The 26,448-nt window shown below is 43.0% G+C and overlaps 1 protein-coding gene and 1 pseudogene across 4 annotated transcripts in view; one reads left to right on the forward strand and one right to left on the reverse strand.

Annotated features, from left to right (window-relative positions):
• The window catches only part of ATP8A1 (ATPase phospholipid transporting 8A1), a 281,662-nt gene that overhangs the window by 78,385 nt on the left and 176,829 nt on the right, over positions 1-26,448 (reverse strand). The gene's annotated exons all lie outside the window — the stretch shown is intronic.
• On the forward strand, positions 79-11,708 carry LOC102496737 (cyclin-H-like; annotated as a pseudogene).

Below are 26,448 nucleotides of genomic sequence, written 5' to 3' on the forward strand. Positions count from 1 at the left end.
ATGTTCTGGAATTTCAGGATGTGTTTATCAAAATAAAGGAGGTATGTTGTGCTGTAAAGACGGTCCCCCTGCTCCAATATGAAACTTCGCTCAACGGTTCCCTTGACCCCCATTACACACAGTGACATAAAGGACCCGCAGACAGCGGTATTCTTAGCAAAGTTTTCTGGTCACACTTCATATGGAGGGAAAGTAGCTGTTCTAATTTACAAGCCTCACCCTCCTATTTCCTGCTGGAATATGTCTGTTTGTTTGTTTTAAATTTTATTTCCTCCACATGAGAGTGAAGAGAGGAGGACACATAACACACACACCCTCGATCGTAATCATTCCGCCAGCCCTATGGCTGCCAGGATCGTGGCATGGCTGGTGAGTTTGGGAAGACCTAGGGCAGGAGCCTGGAGTCTTCCTCTTCCAGCACGTCTCCTGCCTGAGCTACTGCAACTCCACCTCCTGCTAGAAATTTTTTGGCCTAAAACAACTTAAGAAAAAAAGGGCCAGAGGGTGGAGCAGTGGGAACATAACATTCTGTGCTGTTGGGCCTACATGGGAAGGTCCCTGGTTCATGTCCTGAGGTCTACCACGATCTGGACCGTAGCTGGTGCAGCTAGGGTGGATTATGGCATGGGGATATTGTCTGAGGTGCCCATTACTCTCCTTCCCTTTCTCTCTCATGGAAAAGATAACAAAACTTAAAAAAGCAAATTTGTCTAGATTAGATGAACAAATGAAGCCTAGTGAGCTAATGCAAATCAAATTCCATTCAGCATGCACCAGGGCACAGCCCTAAGGGTTACACACACATAGGCAACACGCAACACTCACTACACCTGAGTTGTAGACCGTCTGCAGACGAGTGAAAGGAGGGTGTGTTTAAACATTTTGCTCAGAAATACATGGCCACAGGACCAGAAGGTGCCATAAGGGTTACTTTGCTGGACTCCCATGTAGTTGAATGTGGTTCAAGTCCTGGATCCAGCGGTTTGAAACTCATGCTGGATATGTGTGCGTGCATGCCCAAAATCTCAAGAGGAGACTGGAGGAGAAGAGACCATGGTGTGGGCATCTCTCAGGGGGTGATTTCTCCCTTTCTGTCTCTCTGTCTGGCAAGCATGCACACCCTATAGCAAAAATCTCTCTCAAAAAAGAAAAAAGAGAGAAAGAATACGTGTCCACTAAGGAGTGAAATCGAAACCAGAATTAAATTCTGTGCTGGGGGCCAGCAGAGGGCACAGCAGTTGCATCATGGGACTCCGACATGGCCAACTGCGGTTCGCGTCCTGGTCCCAGTAGTTTCAAAATCACACCGGCTGCGTGTGCATGAGTGGCCAAAATCCTGAGAGGAGAATGGAGACGGGACTGCAGCATGGCCAACCCCTTTGGGGGGTGATTTCTCGCTTTCCCCTTACTGTGTTCTGTCTCTCCTTCAGGCGAGTGCATATGGCCTAAGGCAAAAAACAACCTCTTTTGAAAAAAGACAAATGCCGCACCTCCCTGCTGTGTCTGGCCTCCTCTCTTTACCTCCGACAGAGCTTTGTCTTTATAAAATGCCCATAGACCACAAATCACCTCTCTCGGCTCTGACGTCCTCCTATGGCTTCCACTGTGGACAGGACAAAGTCCAAAGTCCTCTTCCCCCCCTCCCCCCCCCCGGCCATGCCGCAATCCCTTCTCCTCTATTATCCTCTCGGGATCTTGGGCACGCACGCACACAGGCCCGGCGTTGAGTTTAAGCCACCAGGTCCGGGACTCGAACTGCGGTCGACTACACAGGAGTCCAGCGACATAGCCATTACACTAACTGCTGGTCCCTCCAAAGTCCTTACAATGGCAGCGAAGGCTTTCCACCACCTCCGCCCGACTCACAGCTCCCTTCACAGTCCAGACTCCTGTCTCTCCCTTTCTCTGGAATGCCCTTCCTTCCAGCGGACAGCGTGCCAAGGGTACCAGGCCCTTCCAGACTCCCCTCTCCCCCCCACTACCAAGCAAGGGTAACTCACCCCAGGCTAGCAAAACCCTCAGCTCCTTCAGGGACGGTACCACAGCCAACCTGTCTCCCAGCAACAGGTGCAGGGCCTGCGATTCCAGAAGCTCAGGAAATACATATTTATTGAGGGAGAGAGAGCACTGATAAATTCTGTTTTCATCCCATTGCCACATTCTACTTTCCTCTTTATTATTTAATTATTCGAGAGGTTTTTGCTATAGGGTGCATGTGCTCGCCAGAAAGACAGAGAGAGACAGAGAGACAGAAAGCGAGAGATCACCCCCCCCCAGGGGGGATGGCCACGCCACAATTCCTTCTCCATTCTCCTCTCGGGATCTTGGGCACGCACGCATACACGCTGAGTCAGTTTAAGCCACTAGGTCTGGGACTCGAACTGCGGTTGGCTATGTGGGAGTCTAGCAAAATAGCCATTACGCTAACTGCTGGTCCCTACTTTCCTTTTTATTATCACTGATGGGAGGAGTAGAGGAAACAAGGGGCGGGGAGGCAGGAGAGAAAGTCTTCTTGCTCTTCACTTTTCTAGGGATCAAGTAACCCATTCTTTCAATAGTTTTTCAAACAAAAGAATTACTAAAATGCCCGTGTTTTCTTAAGCTTTTGCCCTGAGACTTCGGAGCTGAGAACCTTAAGTGAAACCCAGGAAGGACTTCAGGAAGACGCCACGTTTCTCCAACCATCAGCAGCGAAGCCAGCATGAGAGTCAGGTCAGCCCCTGAGCTGTGAAACACCCCCTATGCGGCTCTGGGCCCATCCGCCCTCTTTCCTGGGGCTTTCTCCCACACCTTCAAATTTGTTGAAAACTCTCTTATTTGTGACCTCAGTCGTCCAGAGGCTCCTTGGTGACTAGCACAGATCCTCAGCAAATCCAGAGGTGTCAGGAGACACAAGAGAGAACATTTCAGAAGGTGAGCCGAAAACTTCCCGCAGTGAATTCTCAGCAGCCCACCTAGGGTATCAGGTAGTGACAGAAAAGCTGTGAGCATTTTCTTATTTTAGTTTATAGTTTTCTTCTGTAAGCAGATGGGTTGTTGGCTGCCTGCGGCTGGGGTTAGGAGTTACGTTTTATCCTTATTTACTGCTGGGAGCAGCTGAACATTCTTCTATTTATGAACGTTTACTGCTTCTCCCTTAAGCCTGGGAGCCGTACTTCATGGCCACGTTGCATTCAAGCTTATCTCCTGTAGCTCGAGGTACATTTATTACTGTATTGGCTTTATTTTGTTTTCCTTTTTAGCTACTGGAGGGAGAAATGTTTAAACATTTAAACTTAGTGAGTTGTGAAAGGGGAAACACATAAATGAGAAGCTAACTCAGAAAAAGGCCACGTCATGTGATGCGATACGTCTGCAAGGGCTCTTCATCCTGCTCACTTTCATTGGTAGGTCAAACAAAAGGAGCATCAGAGGGACCAGCAGTTGGCGTAATGGCTATGTTGCTGGACTCCCACGTAGTCGACCGCAGTTCGAGTCCTGGACCCGGTGGCTTAAACTCAGGCCAGGTGCATGTGTGTGCATGCCCAAGATCCGGAGAGGAGAGGAGAGGAGAAGGTGTTGTGGCGTGGCCATCCCCGCCGTGGGGTGATTTCTCACTTTCTGTCTGTCTGTCTCTCTCTGTCTGTCTGGCCAGTGCACATGCCCTATAGCAATAACCTCTCTAAAAAAAGGAAAAAAAAAGAAAAAGAAAAAAATGAGCATCAGAAACCTTCTCAGATGGTTCCTGGGAACATCTGAGTGGTCTGGGGACACAGACAGGCCAGGGGACAGGCGAAGGCAGGTTCAGGAAAGGAGAAAAGCTGGAACTTGCCCATAGTGTCCTGTGTGTTCAACACACAACCCTGCTCTCCCTCTTCCATAGCAGGGCACACCCCCAGTTTAGCCCCACACCGCGCATGCCCATGACACCTTGCCTCACTGATTCACAATTCAGGCTACAGCCAATGCCACTTCTTCTCGGCAACACAGAAAAGAACAGGCCACGTGCCAAGAGCACGCTATTCGGGCCTCTTCTCAGACAAGTGCTCGGTACCTCTGATCTAGGCTTCGTTCGTGCCGGGTAGATCCTACTCTCCCAGAGGCTGCTCCAGTGTTCTCCTCAAGGTGTCAAAATTTGGCCCTTGCTACCTCAGTAAGCATTGACTTGCCCTTTTTTTTTTAAAAAAAAAAAAATTATTGTAATGTATGATTTATATAGAATCAGTGCACATCTGTAGGGTACAGTATGGTTTGTAAAAGTATGTACACTGTGTGTAATAAAGACATCAAGGATTTGAACATATCCACCTCCTTCCATATACAATATTATATTATGTTGTACACATTCGAAGTTTGCTCTCCTTGCTATTTTGGAAATATAAATTGAATTGCCAATGATGTTCTTTGCTGTGAAATACACTTCTAAAAAAAAATAACAAAAGTGATTAAAAATCAGAAAACGGGGCTGGAAAGTTGTATAGTGGTTAAAGCACTGGATTTCCTATATGAACCACTGCAGTTGGAGTCCTGGATTGAGCAGCTTGAGACTCACACCAGGCACATGTGTGTGTATGTATGTGCCCAAAATTCCAGGAGGAGAAGGGATTGCAGTGTGGCCATCCTCCCTGGTGGATGATTTCTCACTTTTCCTCTCACTGTCTCTCTCTCTCTCTTTTTCTGGCACGCACATGCATCCAATGGCAAAAACCTTAAAATGTAAAATCACACAACAAAAGCCTCCATAAGTAATGAGGATGGATTTTTCAACATAAAATAATCTTAATATAGCCCATGAAAGAAGAATCTGTTATTTCCATGTATAGGATTGCTGGAGATGAGAGTTTATAATCTGAAAACGATCTGTGGTATCAACCACTGGCCCTGTTGGCAATAGATAAAGCTGTACATGGCATTGGCATATTGGAAAGAGACAGGAAAGGAAACTTCTACTTACTCGGTATGAGTTCTTGTAGGATCACAGCACTGTATTATGAGTAGCTGACATGTAAATATTTCCTCAAAAATATTTAAAACCATACTGTCTCTGTTGTTATAGCATCATAAACAGAATTATACAAAATTAATTATAAGGGATATTTTGAACATTATCTTTAAAATTCAGTATTTTTAAATTTTGAAAGTTGTTTATTAACTGTCAAGAACTATGGAGTATACACACACACACACAAATTTTTTTTTGGAGAGGTTTTTGCTACAGGGCTCATGCGCTCGCCAGAAAGACAGAGACAGAAAGACAGAAAGTGAGAAATCACCCCCACCCCCCAGGGGTGATGGCCATGCCGCAATCCATTATCCTCAGGATCTTGGACACGCATGAACATCTGCCCAGCATAAATTTAAGCCACCGTGTCTGGGACTCGAACTGCAGTTGACTACATGGGAGTTCAGTGACATAGCCATTATGCTAACTGCTGGTACCCGCAAAATTTTTTTGATATGTAAAGTAAATGTTTGCGGAAAAAATGTAAAAATAAATAAATGAAAAAAATAGAATGAAGACTACAGAAACAAAACCAAAACCAAAATTGGAAAGATCTATAAAAGAGAAGACATGGTAAGGTCAAAGATTTGGAGAATTATAGGCTTTACAAAGTTCTGAATTAACGTTAGCCTTCTGTAATTCCAAAGAAAGACTCAGCTACTCGTAACATTTTGGACTGTTTCTGGTTTTACTGGAAACATCTATACATGTATTACCAGAAAGAATCTCCTCAATTTTTCTCCCTTAACAGAAAAACTTGCCTTTCTTTAATCCTAATGATGAAGAAGATTTCTTAAGAATGGAAAGCACACAGGTAAGGGGTGGGGGGAGAAGGGATGAGGAGAAGACATACTCTGTATAGTATGGTCTCCTCAGACTGCAACCCCTCTTCCTACTCCTTCAGCTTTTCAGGATGCTGGGAGCCCAGCTCTGGTGTTTTCCAGGCCCGTCTGGTGTCTGTGCTGGTCCCCACTGAGCTTCCAGTACTGCAGTGTTACCACTGGCTCCAGGAGCTGCTGCCACCCCACTCTTCTCACCTCCGTTCCTCTCACTTCTTTTTATATCTTCTTTCCACCGAACTACTTTTCTCTGTTAGGCCTACATACAAGGTCATGACTTTCTTATTCTAATAACGAGAAAATGAGCTAAGAAAAAGCTACCTTGACTTACTTTTCCTGAGTCCTCCAGGTGACACAAACATTTCCTTCTTTGGGACTCTCTAAATACCTCATTTATACTTACACAACGCAGCAGGATGTATGGTAACTTACCACTTGTATCTCTTCCCATTAGGACTGAGACCTTTGCTAAAGAGGTCATAAAAGTGTGACCACAAGACCAACCAATGGCATGGCAGCTGTGTTTCTGGACGCGCACATGCTGACCGTGGTTTGAGTCCCGGACCCAGAGGGTTGAAACTCATGCAAGGTGTATGTCCATGCATGCCCACAATCCAGAGAGGAGAATGGAGAAGGGATTGCGGTATAGCTATCTCCCCTGGGGTTTAACTTTTTGTTTTCTGTTTCTCTGTCTCTCTCTGTCTCTCTGGCAAGTAAACATACCCTATAGCAAAAATCTTTCTCTAAGAAAAAAAAAAAAGACCACATTATCAATGACTGGAGAATGGCTTTTGGGAAGTGAGGATATTTTTCATTTTTTTTTCTTGGAGAGTTTTTTTTTTTTTTTTTTTTTTTTTTCTATAGGGGCCCGGCCCCCCCCATTAAGCAAGAGGTTTTTTTTTGCTATAGGGCGCATGCGCTCACCATTAAGACAGAGAGAGACAGAGAGACAGAAAGCGAGAAATCACCCCCAGGGGCGATGGCCACACTGCAATCCCTTCTCCTCCATTCTCCTCTTGGGATCTTAGGCACACATGCACACGCGCCCGGTGTGAGTTTAAGCCACCAGGTCCGGGACATGAACTGCACTCGGCTACATGGGAGTCCAGCGACATAGCCATTACGCTAACTGCTGGTCCCGTGAGGATGTTTTTCTGTGTGACCCTTCCAAGGACTATTTTTTGCTGCCTGTAAAACTCCAGTGTAACACTGGAGTCTGAATTAGAATAAAAAAACATTGATGTGCTCATTATTATACGAGGAAATGGAGAATAACAAGCTAGTTATGCTCAACATCCTCTTCTGCTTCAAACAACAGAATGAACACCTAGACTAGCTACTTAGTAATCAAGTCAGATTGTAAGAATAGACCAAGAAGTAAATAGTATTTATTTGGTGTATAAGAAAAGTGATTGAAAGGGGAGGAAAAAAGAGACAGAGAGGATATAATTAGGCCAAATAGAATTCTTCACAAAAATAACTGTGACCAGAGGGCCTTGCTGAAAATCCCCTTAAATCTTCAGAGTACAGCCTGGCAAAACCATTCACATGTTCCCAGAATGCTTTCCAATAAGATATCGTAATATAACAGCAGTTTTTGAGAAATAAGAGATGGGCAGTTTTACGGTGGTCCCTTTTACTCCTGTATGACCTGTAGTGATGGCACCTTCGGTAAAGATCACAGAGGCCGTCCTATCAATGAAATCGGACACAGTTTTATAGTGAAATAAATCAAAAGCCCTGACTTGTGTGGGAAGCATCACAGCATGCTAGCTGTCATTATCATTTTGGCAAAACTCTGCTTGGAACAGTCTAAAGAACCCAGGGGCCAGATGTGCAAAGAACAAGCTAGGCCACCTCAGCACTGTCTTGGTCAAAGAGCACCTGCACACGAACGGTCCTTGTCAGCTCCTAGCCTATTTGTTTTTTTCCTGATTCCTTTTAGGAGTTTACAGGAAAGACGACTTACATGGGAACAAAACCAAGGAACACCCTAATAGAAAATGCAGAAATATCCTTAAAGAAAGGTAAAGAAAAGCCTTTTGCCTTAAACTAGAAGACTGGCTGGCCAAGGGTTCTCAAGCAAGGACAAAGTGAAGATTATAGATCCACAGCCCCGCAAACAACACCTAGTGGTGGTGGGTTTTTACATGTAGGGACAGTAAAAACTGTGCAATCCCTCATACTTATCCCACGGGGCATCAATCGGTGAGGCCAAACCCAAACAGAAAATTAAATGAGAAAAGCCTGCTTACATGTATTTATTCAAAATATATTTTGATCTGACTACAAACTAGCACTCCATATTCTTTATTCCTAGGCATCTGTAAAACGTGTGCAGGTCAAAAGATAAACTTGGTTAAGGAGGATTCTATTCCCAGAAAGGAAAATAAAGACATATAAAAATTCTGATTTGCACATTGGCTTTCATACACAATATTCAACAGTTTGTTTCCATTTTGGAATGAATGTTTTTCTCCCTCAAATTCCTATGGTAAACTCCTAACCATTAATGTGATCGCATTAGGAGGTGGGACCTTTGGGAGGTGATTATGTCATGGGAGTGCGTGAACACCTCATGCACAGAATTTGTGCCCCTACAATAGATTCTGGAGAGCTCTGTTCCCCTTCCATTGTGTGAGGACACAAGAATATACTGTCTGGGAACCAAGAAGCAGACCCTCAAGAGACAGCAAATCTGCTGCCATGTTGACCTTGGACTTCCCAGTCTCCAGAACTGTGAGAAATGTTTGCTGTTTAAGCCACCCAGTCTATGGTATTTGTGTTACGGCAGCTTGTAGGAACTCAAAACAATTTTGTTGTTCTTGGATTTGTTCTTTCTTTTCATGAATCATCACCAGTCAAGGGAAGGAGGATATAATAAAAGCTAATGATGAATCACTTTTGGGAGACAGTCAACTTTCACCTTTGTCAGAACGAACTTAAATTTAGGAAGCTGACACTTTCTGCCGGGTCGCTGGGAAAGTCATAAATGCATTTTTGCATGAAAAAAAAAACACAAAAAAATACGTCATGCCTTTTCTGACCATCTAATATAAAAGTATAAACAACAGGGGCATGAGTTTTGAGTTGGTTTCCTTAAAAAGATCAAAATGCAAAAGAAGCTTAGAAAAGTTACAAAACCTCACAGGAATCTTGCTGAACAAAGGTTAAGATTCTACTCTGAAAGGTGATACCTAGCTGGAGGCTGAGCCACTGTAAAATAACTCCTGAAATCTGTCAGCAGATGCGGACAGGCTACCCGTGTAGAGAAAACAGAGGTCTGCATGTAACACACAAATGTACAGACACAGGAAAGTGGGGTTTGAGGAAGTCCAGGCTGGCCCATGAGGGTGCACTGAAAACATGTGAACAAAGTAACACTGCCACGTACAAAAGAAAAAAGTTCCAGAAGCCACAAGATGGCTCAGGATTGAAGGTCTCCCTCATCTTCAGGGGAAGAAGAACAGAAGGTAAAGATAAGTTGGGACCAGCAGTTGGCATAATGACAATGTTGCTAGACTCTCATGTAGTTGACAGTGGTTCGTGTCCTGGACCTGGTGGCTTCAACTCACGCCAGGCGCATGTCCGTGCTTGCCCAAGATCCTGAGAGGAGAATGGAGGAGAAGGGATTGTGGCGTGGCCATCCCCCCTGGGGGGTGATTTCTCACTTTCTGTCTCTCTCTGTCTTTCTGGTGAGCGCACACGCCCTATAGCAAAAACCTCTCAAAAAAATAAATAAATAAATAAAAAGATAAGCTAATTAAACATTTTCAACTTCCTTGAGAAAGAAAAATTAAAACGTTTACTTAGAAAAATATTCCTTAAAGAAAGGAAAAAATTAAATGAGAAATAACAAGTAGCTGTATGGTTTGGATGTTCCACCCAAATGTACGTGTTGGAACTTGGTCATACTGTAAAGGTTTGTTAAGTGAAAACTTATACCTGTCATGGTGCCCCAGGGTGGGGCCTTTGGGTGTGATCAGGTCCTTAAGGTGGGGCACCCAAGACTGAGTTCTGGTGGTTTATAAATAGAAGAGCGAGGAAACCAGAATAGACAGATTATAGATTGCAACTCTTCTCAAGATATGGCTCTTGAGACCAGCAGTTAGCGTAATGGCTATGTCGCTGGATTCCCATGTAGTTGACCACGGTTCGAGTCCCAGACCCAATGGCTTAAACTCACGCTGGGTGCGTGTGCGTGCATGCCCAAGATCCCGAGAGGAGAATAGAGGAGAAGGCATTGCGGTGTGGCCATACCCCCTGGAGGGTGATTTCTCACTTTCTGTCTCTCTCTGTCTTTCTGGCAAGCATGCATGCCCTATGGCAAAAACCTCTCAAAAAGAAAAAAAAAAAAAAAAAAGATACCGGCCCTTCACCATGGGAGAGGGAGGGAGGGAGAGAGACAAGGAGGGAGGGAGAGAAGGAGAGGGAGAGAGAACACCCCCTTAGGGAGCACAGTCAGGTTGTAAACTCTTCTCTTCCATTTCTCCATTCAGAATTTTGTCCACACATGTACATGTGCCTGGCATGTTTCCAGGTTGCCAGGGCCAGGATTTGAGCTGTGGTCAGCCACGTGGGGTCCAGCTTCTTCAACCACAAGGCCAGGGGGCTGGCCCAGCCTCCTCGTCATTTTATTGACCTTTTTTCTGTTTTACTAACCCTAGAAGGCAATAATGTGGTATCGGAAAGGCCAGAGTTGGACCCCTGTTCTGCCACTTAATGCTTAGTGGCTTTTCCTTCATGCAGGTTACTTAAACTTCTCTGCCCCCCAAATTTCTCACTCACAAGACTGGGTGAATGTTTTGTCTCATAGAGGGATTGCAGTGATAATTATGTGCTAATTCCTTGGTTTGGGGGCTCTCCCTCCAGGCTTTCTGTGTCTCAGACTCCATGCCATACCACAACGGTAGTCAGAAGTGGCACTGAACTTCTATCAGCGAGGAGTGACAGGCATGACTACGGGCCAGCACCAACTGTGAATGTAAATGCAAAGTGGTGGTACAAATGGAAATTCTTCCAAAACATCCAGCCCTTCTTGAGTCTTGGGAAGAAATGACACTCGTAAATACTATGAGAAAAGATGACTGGAATTCTGTTTGGTGTTTGAGCTGGCAATGCCAAGTTCTGTTGTGGGTACAGCTTGTGTGCATTGCAAACATTTTTTTTTTTTTTGAGAGGTTTTTGCCATAGGGCATGTGTGCTTGCCAGACAGAAAGAGAGACAGAAGACAGAAAGCGAGAAATCACCCCACAAGGGGGATGGTCATGCCGCAATCCCTTCTCCTTCATTCTCCTCTTGGGATCTTGGGCACGCACGCACATGCGCCTGGCGTGAGTTTTAAGCCACCTTGTCCAGGACGCGAACCACGGTCGACTATGTGGGAGTCCAGCGACATAGCCATTACGTTAATTGCTGGTCCCAGCATTGCAAACATTTTTATCTCAGTAACTCAATAATGGAACATTATCTTCTGGATAATAATGCTCACTTGTGCATATTGGGCCAGCAAAGTGGGTGAATTCAATGTCTCTGGTTCTTAATTTGTCAGAAACCTTCAGGCGAGCCCTCTTGGACAGGAGAAGGCCCTTGCATGAATTTTGGAATATGAACTACTTCTTATGCAGCAGCTTAATTTCCATCTTAGGGTCTATAGTCCCAGCAGACCATGGGAGGGCTTCCTCATTGATTTAACCCATTTAGTTATGAACAGAGTGCCCAGCCCAGTGCTTAGCACAGAGCTGACATCCAAGAGAGACCAGTTCTTCCCCGTTTTCTGATGTTGCCTAACAAAGGAACCAGTACATGATGAGGGAAGATCTGCAAACTATCGAACTCTGCAAGACATGAGCATAATCCAGGTGGAGCATTACTGGAGTAATTTTACATTTCGTTATGAAACTTCCCACTGGCAATTTATTGCAATCTACCTTCTGACTACTAATATCCAACTGTACTGGCTACTCCAATTACATAAAGTGTATCTAGAAACCTGTCTTTCCCTCAATTTTAGGTAAGATGATCTCTTCTCAAAGAACACTCTTCTCTCGGTACCTGATAGGAGGACAAATATTTGTATAACTAACCACAGTTTTTCTTGGTCTTTTAATTTCTGCGTCCAAGCTGATATAATTCTTTAAAAAAATATTTTTTTAAGAGGTTTTTGCCTGAGGGCTCATGTGCTTGCCAGAGAGAGAGAGAGACAGAGAGACAGAGACAGTGAAAAGGAAAGTGAGAAATCACCTCCCTCCCCACCTTCCCCATCCCCCCAGGGAGATGGCCATGCCACAATTCCTTCTCCTCCATTCTCCTCTCAGGACCTTGGGCACACATGCACACACACCCGGTGTGAGTTTCAAGTCACCACATCCGGGACTTGAACTGCGGTTGTCTCTGTGGAAGTCCAGCGATATAGCCACTACTCCATCTGATGGCCCCAAGCTGATATAACTCTTAAGGTTAAAAAATATTTGAAAATGATAAAGAGGAGTGTGGTGGCGAGCCCTCTTGGACAGGAGAAGGCCCTTGCATGAATTTTGGAATATGAACTACTTCTTATGCAGCAGCTTAATTTCCATCTTAGGGTCTATAGTCCCAGCAGACCATGGGAGGGCTTCCTCATTGATTTAACCCATTTAGTTATAACAGAGTGCCCAGCCCAGTGCTTAGCACAGAGCTGACATCCAAGAGAGGCCTTTCACTATTTTTATATGCCTTTTAGACGACTGCATCAATCTACGTGTCTATATTTTGGCTTAAAATAATTAATGATAAAGATGACACATAGGGCTTGCTTTGGTGGCACATTCTTCAGATACAACGTAATCAAAGTATATTCTTAGGTACTGACTTTTTTTTTTTTTGGAGAGATTTTCACTGTAGGGCGCGTGTGCTCGCCAGACAGACAGAGAGAGACATAGAGACAGAAAGCGAGAAATCACCCCCCAGGGGGATGGTCACGCCGCAATCCCTTCTCCTCCATTCTCCTCTCGGGATCTTGGGCACACACGCACACGCGCCCAGCGTGAGTTTTAAGCCACCGGGTCCGGGACACGAACCGCGGTCGACTACGTGGGAGTCCAGCGGCATAGCCATTACGCTAACTGCTGGTTCCCAAGTACTGACTTTTTAAAGTCCATTTATTGATTTCTTCCATGGAGAGACACAAGAGGAGACGCCAGCAGGGTGTTCACACTGTGATAAGCGGTCAACGCCCACTCTCAGCTGGCCCAGACCAAGGGCATGCCAGCCTCCTGGTGTTCTCGGGAAGGTCCCACTATGTGCACCCAGGACTTTTTCTGGGCAGATCCAGTTGTGTTCTCACTGTGTATCCACTAGGCCCTGATTTTTGTTTTAATGCTGGGGCGTGTGCATGAGAAAGAGGATGAGAAGGAGAGACAGAGAATGAGAACATGAGAGAGAGACAGATGGGGCAGGGAGGGGAGGGAAGATTAGGGAGACAAAAGGGAAAAAGCTCTCCCGTTTAGGCTTGGTGGTACCGCCAGTTTCCCTCCAGTTCCCCATCCTATCAGGATCCTGAGATTGCACACACGTGCTGGCATGTTTTACAGGCTGGGACTCGAACCCTGGCTGTCTATGTGGGATCTGGTTTCCTCTGAGCAGTGCCTAACCATTGCACTATACGGCTGGCTCCTGACTGTTTATCATTTTTTTTTTTTTTGAGAGGTTTTTGCTTATAGGGCACGTGCGTTTGCCAGAAAGACAGAGATAGAGAGACAGAAAGCGAGAAATCCCCCCCAGAAGGGATAGCCACGCCGCCGCAATCCCTTCTCCATTATCCTCTCGGGATCTTGGGCACGCACGCGCACGCACACGCACCTGGTGTGAGTTTAAGCCACCAGGCCTGGGACTCGAACCACGGTCGGCTATCTGGGAGTTCAGCGACATTGCCATTACACTAACTGCTGGTCCCTCCTGACTGCTTTTCTAGCAGAAAAATAAACCTTACTGTAGTTTGCTAAGAATCACCCTTTTAAAATCCACTGAAAGTTAATTTTAAAATGTCAAATGAGACGATATATAAAAAATCTTCAGCTCACACATTTTCTTAGCTGTTCTGATGGTTTGCGGCCACGCCTCATCATCATTTAAGACATGTGGTATTTACAAATTTATGGCCAAATAACGCTTCATTCTTTCTTTACTTTTCTACTCGCCAAATGTTCACACCCTCAAACTACGAATTAACAAAACATTCCAAGAACGTTCTTAATAACAACATTATGTCCATTTCAAGTATGAGTGATGTTCTTAGCACGTCCTTAATGGGTGAGTTATAATTCCCTCAACAACAACATGGATACGTCATTGAATACTGCTTAGTTTTCTACAGTGTGTTACTGATCAAGGGCGTGGCGGGTACTACACATCCTTCTGTGAAACACATACACCAACTCCTCCTCTAGCAACTGCACGCGGTGGTAAAAGAACTGATGTCTGAGGTGGACAGAAGCTACAGTTATATATAACTGATCCGTTCAGTGCCCATCCTAGTTAGGATCTCTAGCTTTCTTGGATGTAGTTCTTCATCAAAAAGTTTTATCTTCTTTATTTTTATTTTTGGAGAGGTTTTTGCTATAGGGCATGTATGCTTGCCAGAAAGATAGAGAGAGACAGAGAGACAGAAAGCGAGAAATCACCCCCAGGGGGGATGGCCACACCGCAATCCCTTCTCCTCTAGGGATCTTGGGCACGCACGCACATGCGCCTGGCATGAGTTTAAGCCACTGGGTCCGGGACTCAAACCTTGGTCAACTACATGGGAGTCCAGTGACATAGCCATTATGCCAACTGCTGGTCCTAGTTTTGTTGTTTTTAAACTTCAAACTTATCTTAGAATATAACATTTAAAAACATGCATATAGAACCAAACCAATAGAAAGAATTTTTTCTAAAGTGGAGAATGGCAGACAGAAAATGAAGTCTTTAAAAAACACATGGTTAAACCTCCCAAACAGTGCAGCTAAAGACGGCCTAATGGATGAATTTGATCAAGAGACAGGGCTAAAGATAATGGGGAGAAGAAAGCAGATTAAAAAAAAAAATTCATACTTTGCTGATACACAGGTATGGGATCTCCATGGTGGGGTGATATAAAACACTGTAATTGAGGAAATCGTCCAGTCTCCCAGAGGGTCATGCCATTCGAAAGTGGTCAAGGGTTAGAAAATGGAAGTTACAGGGCTGGGTAAATTGCTCTTGGCCCGTCAGCGGATTTGGGAATATGATAGGTTCCATCAGGCAAATAACTCCCTGAGGCACCTATTGGACTCCCTCAGGGTACAGCAGAGAGGCGGAGTGTCCAATCTGTGTTCAGTCTGCATTTCACTGCCGCAGCAGACACAGACAAATCCAGGAAAAGGAAGGAAGAGGAAGGCAGGGGATATAATTATATAATTTACATAGTTTGTGGATAAGGGATTTTACCAAAGCCCTCCTGGTAATTATTTTAAATCACCACTGAAAACCTCCTAAACACGTATTTTGACTTCAGTATTACGTATTCTCAAGTGGTGGCAGTGATTCAAACACAGAAGGAAGCGTTCAAAGAGGACCAGGTCGGCAGATATCCAGTCCTGAACTGCCTTCAGTTCAGCCAGGACGAGGCTGCTCAGAATATACAAGTGGTTTTCTCAAAATAAGCAAATTAACGAAGCAACGGTTTGGAGCATGTAACAACTCGGGTCTGTGTGAAATTGTTACTTGGAACCACAGAGAAAACTAACGTATGGCCCGTTTTCTTAATGATTTGATTTCTGCATGTAGGAATAGAGACAAGTCATTACCGCCATATTATCTCAGTGTGCATCTCAAATGCCCACCAGTTTTATTAGTTTATACACGTGATCAATCAAATCTTACGGACAGCTGTAGTATTAGTAAACCTAAATATATGGTCTTGAATTCCATAAACGCAAGATACCCAAACACTACTGTTTTCTAGAACACCATCCTTCTTTTAGCTCTCTGTGGTCATGGTAGTGAGTGGAAAAGGAAGTAGGGAAATGAGAACGGATGGGTAGGGAGTTGATGAAACAATCAAGACAATTTGGAAGAGCCTTCCAGAATTGCTTCCTTCTGCCATTGAGTCATCTGTCACTGAAGTTGGTCATGAAAAGGCAAATCCAGCCAACCAACTACCAACCAATCAAACAAAATGGAGCGTCTTCACTTGGCTAGCCCCGTGAACTCCAAGTCTTTGTAATCGAGACAAGTAACACCAGTCCTACAGGAACAGAGAATTATGCCAGCAGATACACCTGACACATAGTAGGTTTCCCATAAAATAGCCTTTTTACGTTTGTGCTGACTCATGACTCTTCAAAAGGAATGGGTAGCCAAGAAGCAAAGAAGGCACAAGGGAGGGCTTGCCCCCCTCAGAAATGTCAACACCCTTGTGGGGAACATGCAAGGGGGCCGTCTGGTTAGAAAGCATTTCTCTGTAATTCTAGGTCTTGAGAGCTCTTGGAGGAGTTCAGACGTCTAGCCAAAAATGAGATAAAGAATATTCAGGCTTGGCAGAAGGAACAATTTCTCGAACCAGAAACACTACGAATTTGTGAACTTCACTTAGAGTTCTGCCCAAAAGCCAAGACCACTGAAATGTGTTTAAAAATTAGGGGGATCTATTTAGTTCTAGAGACCAAACAACGGCTTTGATGGAACGTTTTCAACCACATACTTTGGCTTGCATCAGACACTGCCTTAAGTTAGGGAAAAGAAGAGGGGATTATTTTGCTCATAGATTGCTTTCATTTTTTGGTAATGTTTATATTTTTCACTAGCTCATTTCTTTCCAATGTAACAAAGTTGGCTTTCCACACTAAAAGCTACTTGGAGTGAGTACATGCCAGATAGTCTTTGAATACTCTTCCTACAATGGGACATTATAGGGAAGTGGCTTTGCTTCTGCAAGGGACACATTAACACCTTGGAAGCTAAACTAAGATCTTAACATTTTCAAGCCAAGAAACTGAAACAGCTTTGCTAATAGTAAAAGAAAATCCACAGTACTGAAGTGCCAAGGCTGGCAGTGAAGTACGAGAAGTCGGTGTGGTTGAAAACCTGCCTAAACCATTTTTCAGAGCAATACAACCTGTATTGTATTAGACTCATGGGAGAGATCAAAACGAAACCTGAAGTAGCCTGAATTCTCTTTTTTTCCTCCTTCGTTTCTGGAGGCCATTCAATAATTTGCTTATTCTGGATTTCTTTCAGAAGCCATTCAACAGTGACTGGTTCCCCAAACAGTGAGGTTTGTCTGCATAATGCATGAAAGTTGAACTTCAAAGCGTATAGACGACAACTTCAGTGTTTAAAGTCCGTGTGTCCGATTAGTTATGGGCAAAACTTACATGGTGTTAGCAGGTCAGAATCAGCTAGAAAAAAACGAGCAGTTCCATAAAGGGTTTTCTTTTACCACAGTGTTGAAAAATATATATTCTCATGCTTGTTCACTTAATATCCAATGTGGCTCATACTTCATTTTCTGTAACATATATCAGGGAAACACGGATAGCCATAATCAAACCTATGGCTGGTTTGGAATCGTATCTCAAATTAACAGAGAAATGTAAGTAATGTAAGAAAGAGCAGTTGTTTAAAGTCTTCTCTTACTAACAATCAATAATGTGGAACTCTCTTCCCTCAGGAATCGTAAGGCCCAAGGAAATAATAATGATGACAACCATGGCAACAGTTGATATTTTTGAATGCTTACTACATGCCGGGCATTCTTTCTTTTCTTTTCTTTTTTGTTTGTTTGTTTGTTTGTTTCTTTGGAGAGGTTTTTGCTACAGGGCGCGTGCACTCGCCAGACAGACAGAGAGACAGAAAGCGAGAAATCACCCTCCAGGGGAGATGGCCACACCCAATCCCTTCTCCTCCATTCTCCTCTAGGGATCTTGGGCACGCACGCACACACACCTGGCGTGAGTTTAAGCCACCAGGTCCAGGACTCGAACTGCGGTCGACTACATGGGAGTCCAGCAACATAGCCATTACGCTAACTGCTGGTCCCAATGCCTGGCATTCTTTCTAAGTCTTTAACAGAAGATGTTTGGCCTAATCCTTACAATACCACGCCATGAGATAGGTATTTTCATTATTCTTGTTTTACAAGAAGAACAGATTTGCTGATGACACTCTGAAATCAAATGACTTAGATCTATCCCCAGTGTGGCCTAGCCACTTGTCTTTGATCCAGTTTCCCTCTCTAGGTTACTCATCTGTAAGGTGGGCAGCATCGTAACTGCCTACGAATATTCTCAGAGGTCGGTGTGCCTGTCTCTGCAAAGTTCTTTGTCCAGTACCTGGTACAGAATAATAACACTTAATAATCATAAACTGTCATTTTTGTTATGACTACACTAGAAATGCACAGAATCCTTCCTTCATACGGTAAGTCCGAAAGCTGCCTCTTCCTGTGGGATCGATGAACTGCTTCCTGTACTCTGCTTCCCTGACTTCGAGTGGTAGCTCCTGGCCAGGCTGAGCATGAATGCAATGACAGCAGAGAAAAATCTAGAAACACTGCCCAGAGGAGCAGGAGCAGAGGAGGGCAGAGTTGAATCTTGGGAACACTGGAAGCCTTTCACTCGGAGTGCAGGAAATTTATGTCTCCAAACATCATTCCTGTTGACTCAATAAATGTAGAGTGAGTATTTTCCTTCCTGATTTTTTATTTCTTAGGAAAGCCAGGCAGGAGAAAGGAGGAAAAACCGTAAGAATGGATTTAAGATCTAGTTCTGACTCTGAGGACAGACTCCAAACTGCTCATATACAAAGATGAGAGGAGGAGAGAACCAGCTAGGGGGCATGTTATGACAGACCCGAGAAAGGTAGTTCTGGCACCTCGGACCTCTGCTTTTTAAGTCACATAGTTAGTGGCTTAAGAAATTGATTCTTCTGGGACCAGCAGTTAGCGTAATGGCTATGTCACTGGACTCCCGTGTAGTCGACTATGGTTCGAGTCCCAGATCCAGTGGCTTAAAACTCACGCCGGGCATGTGTGCGTGCGTGCCCAAGATCCCGAGAGGAGAATGGAGGAGAAGGGATTGTGGAGTGGTCACCCCCCTGGGGGGTGATTTCTCACTTTCTGTCTTTCTGTCTCTCTGTGTCTGTCTGGCAAGCGCACGCGCCCTATAGCAAAAACCTATCAAAAAAAAAAAGAAAAGAAAAGAAAAGAAATCGATTCTTCCTATCCATTTGACTTGATAGTTTTTCTACCAGGTACAAGAAACAGATTGAACCAATTTGAAAACATAGATATATACATATATATTCAAATATAATTTTATTATTAAATATATATGTATATATAAGTACATATACATTTAACTTTCCTAGAAGTATTTTCACAGATTCACAGAGTTGATAGCTAAAATATGATAAATCCTGAGTTTTAAGAATTATTTTAATTTTATTTATTTATTTATTTAAATTTGACCAGGGAGAGACAGAATGAGTGAGTGAGAGAGAGAGGGAGAGAGGGAGAGAGAGAGCGAGAAAGCAAGCCGCCAGGTCCGGGACTCAAACCGCGGTCGGCCATGTGGGAGTTCAGCGTCCTTAGCCACCACGCCACCTGCCGGCCCATATTTATACTTCTTAATATGACATAAACCCAATCTTTCCAGAACTTTTCCCAGGTATTTCGGAAGATTTTAATTAGAAACTGGGAGCTAGGGACCAGCAGCTACTATCAGACCTCTCAACTGAAATAATGCAAGCAAGAAAAGAATGGGAGGACATGATTAAAATATGAAAAAGAAAAACAATTTCAACTACAAATACTATACCTGGCAAGAATTAGAAATAAATGGGAAGGAGAAATAGAATCGTTCTCAGAGAAACAAAAACTGCAAGAATTCACCAACACTAGACTAGCTCTTCAAGAAGTACTGAGGGAGACACAGACTGAGAGTGAAGGGCTAGAGAAAGATATTCCATGCAAGCGAAACCATGAAAAGGCTGGAGTTGTGATACGGATATCAGACAAAATACTTCAAGACAAAAGCTATGAGAAGAGACAAAGAAGGACATTGTACAGTAGTGGAAGGGCTAGTTCACTGGAGATATTTATGCAACGTTTACAAGGATCTTTGCGCTCAACTCTGGGGCACCTAAATATCTGAAAGAAAGACTGCCAGGTCTAAAGGAAGAGAGAGACTGTAACAGCATAATCATTGGAGAGATCTCAAGACCTCAGTCTCCTCTGGACAGATCATCTAGGAAAAAAAAAAAAGAGAGAGAGAGAGAGAGAGAGATACAAGATCTAAATGATACAACAAATCAAGGGAACTTGATAGACATCTACAGAACATTTCATTTTTTGGTTGTCACCCAAAAATACATTTTTTTCTCAACCCCACATGGAGGATTTTCAAAGATCAACCACATGATAAGGCCCAAAATGAGCCTTTACAAATTCAAATGTACAGCAAGATAACTTTCCAAAGGCCCTACCACTTATTACTATCACCTGGGGTGGGCTTCAACCTGAATTTTCAGGGGACACATACCTTCAGACCACAAGATATAAGTCGTTAAACTCATCAGTCCTTTGCCATGATTTTTCAAAAATTTCTTATTAAATACTAAGCTCAACCTTTAAGGAGTTTCTCAGAATAGGCTCAAGAGTATGAGTTTCTACAAATAATCATTTCTCTATAGCCTTGACCTTTGAAGAATAGCTTGACTGAATATAAATTAATGGTTAAACTTTGCTTTATTGCATTTCCAAAAATGCTGCCTCCATTTTTGTCTCACCTCAGGTGTATTTGTTGACAAGCCCAACATTAATGAGATTGACTTTATAAATAAAAATAGTTTAACTGGGAAAAAAATTAAAATGTATACGAGCTATTTCCAGCATCTTTTCTGTCCACGGTGGGATCACACCTGAAATTAACTATAGAAAGAACCCTAGAAAATACACAAATAAATGGAAACTAAATAACCTACTCGTGAGAGACTTCGCAACTACGAAAGAAAGACTGAAATGATAATATTCATGGAAATGAACGATAACAAATGGGTCATCATAACTATGGGACACAGTAAAATCTGTGAGGGAAGTTCATAACAATTAGGGCCACAAGAAAAAAAGAGAGAGGTCACAAACAAACAATCTAACGACACCTCTCAGAGAACAGGAAAGATGACAATCAAAAAAGAAAAAAAAAAAAAAAACAAATACCAGGAGAAAGGAAATAAGAAAGACTCAAACAGAAATAAATGAAATAGAGAATGAAAGGACTGTACAAAAAAGAAATGAAACCCAAAGCTGGTTCTTTGAGAAGATAAACAAAACTGACACACTGTTAGCTAGACTAATCAAGAATAGAAAAAAAGAACCAGATAAGTCAAATCAGCAATGAAACAGGTGCTATTACAACAGGCATAACAGAAATATACAAGAATGCACACACACACACACACACACACACACACACACTTCCTGAAAGTGATACATGAACAGTAAAGTGCCAAGTTACAAAATCAGCATAGAAAAATCTACAGCATTTTCAGACACCAACAATGAACAAACTGAGGCAGAACTGAAGAAAGCAATCCTATTTACAATAGCTAAAGAAGAAAAAGGCCTTTAAAAGGAAAACTATGAAAAACTTAAAAATGAAATGGAAAATGGTACAAAAAAGTGGAAAGACATCCCAAGTCCCTGATGAGAAGAATGAATATAATCAAAATGTCAATCCTATCCAAATTAATCTATAAATTCAATGCAATTCCTATCAAACTACCAGATTCCTCATAGAATTAGAAAAAACAATCATAAAATTTTTCTGCAACAATAAAAGACCCTATATTGTCAAAGCAATGCTGTACAAAAAGAATAAAGTAGGAAGACATCTCATTTCCTTACCTCAGTGTATATTACAAAGCTCTGATAATCAAAACAGCATGGCACTGGCACAAATATAGGCAGGTAGACCAATGGAATAGACTGGATAACCCAGGAATAACTCCCAAAATATATAGCCAACTGATTTTTGACAAAGGGCACAGGACAATTCAGTAGGACATCTCTTCAGCAAATGGTGCTAGAAACACTGAATATACAGCTGCTGAAAAATGAAACTGGACCCCCCCATCTCCACCATTAACAAAAATTAATTCAGAGCCAGCAGGTGATGTAGTGGTTAAAGTGCTAGACTCCACGTGGTTGACCATGGTTAGAGTCCTAGAAACTCATGCTGGGCACGTGTATATGCATGCCCAAAATCCCAAGAAGACAATAGAGGGGAAGGGACTGTGGCATGGCCATCCCCCCATGGGGGGGTGCTTTCTCACTTTCTATCTTCCTCTGTCTCTTTAGCAAGTGCACACACCCTATCTAGCAAAAATCTCTTAAAAGAAAACGAAACAAAACTCAAAATATTGGGCTGTTGGAGAAGTTGGGACACATTTTTGCATAGAAAAACATGGAGAAATATGCCGTGACTCTTCTGATGACCCGGTAGATCAAAGATCTAAACATAAAACTTCAAACTATAAAACTACTGGTGGAAAACTTACGAGAAACTCTCTGAGACATCATTACAAGCAAGGCTTCATAAAGACCACCCCAACACACAGGCAATAATCATAAAAATAGACAAGTGGGATTATCAGGCTAAAAAGCTTCTGCACAGCAAAGGAAATAGTAATTAGAGGGAGGAGCCCCTTCAGAGTGGAAGAATGTATTTCCACACTATGCCTCAGACAAAGAGCTGACAATCAGAACACATTAAAGAAAAAAAAGTAAGAATTTCATAGGTAAGTGTCATTAAGAATCAGAGTGGGAGAATATATTTGCACACTATGCCTCAGATAAAGGATTGATAACCAGAATACACACAAAACTCCAGCAGTTTACTTGCAAAATAAAAAAAAAAAAAAGAAGAAAAAAATCAATCCAATGAAAAGATGGGAAAATGAACAGAACAGACAACCTTACAAGGAAGACATACGAAAAGCCAAAAGCGTATGAAAACATGCTCAACATCTCTTATTATAAGGGACATGCAAATCAAAACCATGAGATACCATTTAATCCAGTCAGACTGCTAAGATTACAAAAATAAAGAATGGTAAGTACTGGTGAGGCTGCAGTGAAAAGGGAACTCCCCTACTCAGTTGGTGGGTAAGCCACTGTGGAGACCAAGAGGGAGCTGTGTCAGAAACCGACATAGAGAACTACCATATGACCCAATAATTCTACTCTTGAGCATCTACCCAAAGGATAGGAAAACCCTCAATTGGAAAAACATTTGCATATCCATGTTTATTGCAGCATCATTCACAGTTATTAGGACATGAAATCAATCCCCATGTCCCAAAATGGATGAGTGGATTGAAAAAATGTGGCACATGTACTCTAAGGACTACTACTGAGCCATAAAAAACAATGAGACCCTGACATTTGATACAAAGTGGATGAATATGGAAGATTTTATGCTAAGTGAAGCAAGAGGGACTATGAAAGACAGGAACTGTTTGTCTCCACTTAATATATACAGAACATCTGCACTCTATAGAAGAAATGGAAAGACTGGCATGATAGCTGGGAGGAGAACAGGATTGGAGGGAATGGGTAATAGGGAGTGGGAAGGAGGGGATCCGAGAACATAACAAACAAAACATTTAATAGGCAAACGAATGAAAAGTTATCTGTTGATGATAATGTATTGGTAATATCTTTAATTTGATTGATAAGCACTGTATTCATTCTGAAAAAAAAAACCATGTACAGTGTAATGATGTACAGTGATAAAAATCTAAAAAAATATATAATTATATATATATAGGTGTGTGTGTGTGTGTATAAATAAAATACAGAGTTCCTAATAAAGTAATTCAAAGTAGCAGTATAAAAATCATGCAAATTACAGGGACCAGCGGTCAGCATAATGGCTATGTCTCTGGACTCCCACGTAGTCGACTGCGGTTCGAGTCCCGGACCCGATGGCTTAAACTCACGCCAGGCGCGTGGGTGTGCGTGCCCAAGATCCTGAGAGGAGAATGGAGGAGAAGGGACTGCGGCATGGCCATCCCCTCCAGGGCGTGATTTCTCACTTTCTGTCTGTCTGGTGAGTGCACATGCCCTATAGCAGACACCTCTCAAAAAAAAAAAAAAAAGCAAACTATAAAAATATTTATTTATTAAAATACCTCCTAGGTTTTGGTCACCTTTAGATGATTCTTCATGACACTTATTCATGAAGTTCCTACTTTTTATTAAAGAGAATTATTTTTATTTAACCTTATTCATTTTAATTTGATTAGAGAGAGAGAGAAAGTGAGAAAGCAAGCTGCCTGGTCTGGGACTCAAACTGTGGTTGGCCATGTCGGAGTCCAGTGCCCTTGACCACCACACCACTTGCTGGTCCCAAAATTCTTTCTTTCTCAATTAAAAAAATGAAAACCACAACTTTTGCCATGGACAGTCTTCTGTGGACACCGGCCCTGTTTTACATGAGTCTGGTGGGTACGTGGTTAGGGCCCCTGCTTTGCTTTTGGGAACAGCCTTGGCAAGGCATTGTACTCTTGCTGAGGGACAAGCTGGTAGTTGGACTGAAACTGGCCAGGTTCCCATCTGAGACCTGCAGAGCGGGACTTCCCATCTGTGTGCATCTCCCACAGTCTGGTTTCATGCATTTTTAAAAGGTTTTTAAAATGCTGAAGAGCTATTCTTTTTTCAAGAAGGATAATCATGTTGAAACTTAGAAAAAGAAATGAAAAGCCCACTTTTTCGTGATGGTCTAGACAAAGGGAAGGCTCTTATGACATGATCACCAAGAGAAGGAGTTTTCTATTGGAAATTTTTTAAGAGCATCAAATATGATACAGAAAAAGGGGGGCGGAAAGTGAGAAGCACCCTCTGGGGGGGGGGATAGTCACTTTGCAATTCCTTCTCCTCCAAGCTCCTCTCGAGGATTCTGGGCACACATGCACACGCGTCCGGCGTGTTTTTCAAGCCACTGGCTCTGGGACTCAAATCACAGATGGCCATGTGAAATTCAATCCCTTAACTACCAAGCCACCTACTGGCTCCCAGCTTTTAAGTTTTGTTTTGTTTTAAAGTTTTTTTAATTTTTTTTTTTTTATAGTGTGTGCACTTGCCAGGGAGAAACAGTGAGAGGAAAAGTGAGAAATCATCCTCTTGGGGGGATGGCCACGCTATCATCAATTCTCCTCCATTCTCTTCCTGGGATTTTGGATACACACACACAGATACAAACACACACACACAATCTTTCAAGTTTAATAATATTAGGAATAATATCTTGGGAGAAAACTCTGAACAGCAATATATTTCAGTATGTAAAAGAGAACTTAACAGTTACAATTTGCAACATTAGAAAAAAATGGAAAAATAGTATCTTTAATAACGAAAATGATCGTCTTGAAAACCACATACGAGCTATTGAAAAAATGATTTTTTTTTCTATAAAACTGCATAACAACTCCCTTTTACACAAGACATATACTAACCGGTCTTAGGGGCGCAGATCAATTTGAAGAGGGTCCCACAAGCAGGATGGGGTGAAATTGTGTTCTTAACTACTATGCCATTACACAGAATAACTTGAAGACACTTATTAAAATGGGCATTTTGGGACCAGCAGTTAGCGTAATGGCTATGTCGCTGCACTTCCACGTAGTCGACTGCAGTTCGTGTCCCAGACCTGGTGGCTTAAAACTCACGCTGGGCGCGTGTGCGTGCGTGCCCAAGATCCCGAGAGGAGAATGGAGAAGAAGAGATTGCAGCATGGCATCCCCCCTGGGGGGTGATTTCTCGCTTTCTGTCTCTCTGTCTCTGTCTGTCTGGCGAGTGCACGCGCCCTATAGCAAAAAACCCTCTCCAAAAAAAAAAAAAAAAAAAAGGGCATTTTACTAAACAGTTTGTTTCCTAAGATGTTATAATCTGAATTCATTACTTATTTGTCAAGCATTCTTTGTGCTGATGGAACAATAATCCCATGTCTTATTATCTGTCTACACAACGAACACAGAATGCTTTTCTGGCCCACGTCTCATGGTTTTTTTTGTCTAGCACATCTTATAATCTGCCTGAAACCTCAACCATGGATATATTTTATAAGACTGGAAGGAGTGAAGCAAAATAATGTTTCCCTCCTTGCTGAGAAACGTGAGTTCACCCCAGCGGGCCTGACCCGAAACAGTCAAATTTGTCAAGTCACCACTTAACTCCCGGGGAGGAAAACTGTCCCTAGACAGCAGTGCTGGAAGCCAGGCCGCCTGGAGCTGGGCGAATCAGGGCTGGCCCATTCTGCCACCGCGTCTGCCCGGGATATGCACCACACTGCCACTTGAGCCACAGAGGTGACTTTAAACTACTTTCTTTTAGAAAGAGCAGATATGATTGATGGCCATCAAGTGGACAAGTGATAGGTAACTTTTTAAAAAAGGGAAGTCCTTGAGTTACAAGTACACGGTGAATCACTTTTCAAGCATTTATTTACTACATGCTGGGCATCTGCTGGGCACTGAGTGAGAATGGTAGCAGAAGAGACAGACCGGGGGAACCGGCAGTTAGCGTAATGGCTATGTCGCTGGACTCCCACGTAGTCGACCGCGGTTCGT

The sequence above is a fragment of the Tupaia chinensis genome, unplaced genomic scaffold (assembly GCF_000334495.1).
Source record: "Tupaia chinensis unplaced genomic scaffold, TupChi_1.0 Scaffold000442_1, whole genome shotgun sequence".
NCBI classification, from domain to species: domain Eukaryota; kingdom Metazoa; phylum Chordata; class Mammalia; order Scandentia; family Tupaiidae; genus Tupaia; species Tupaia belangeri.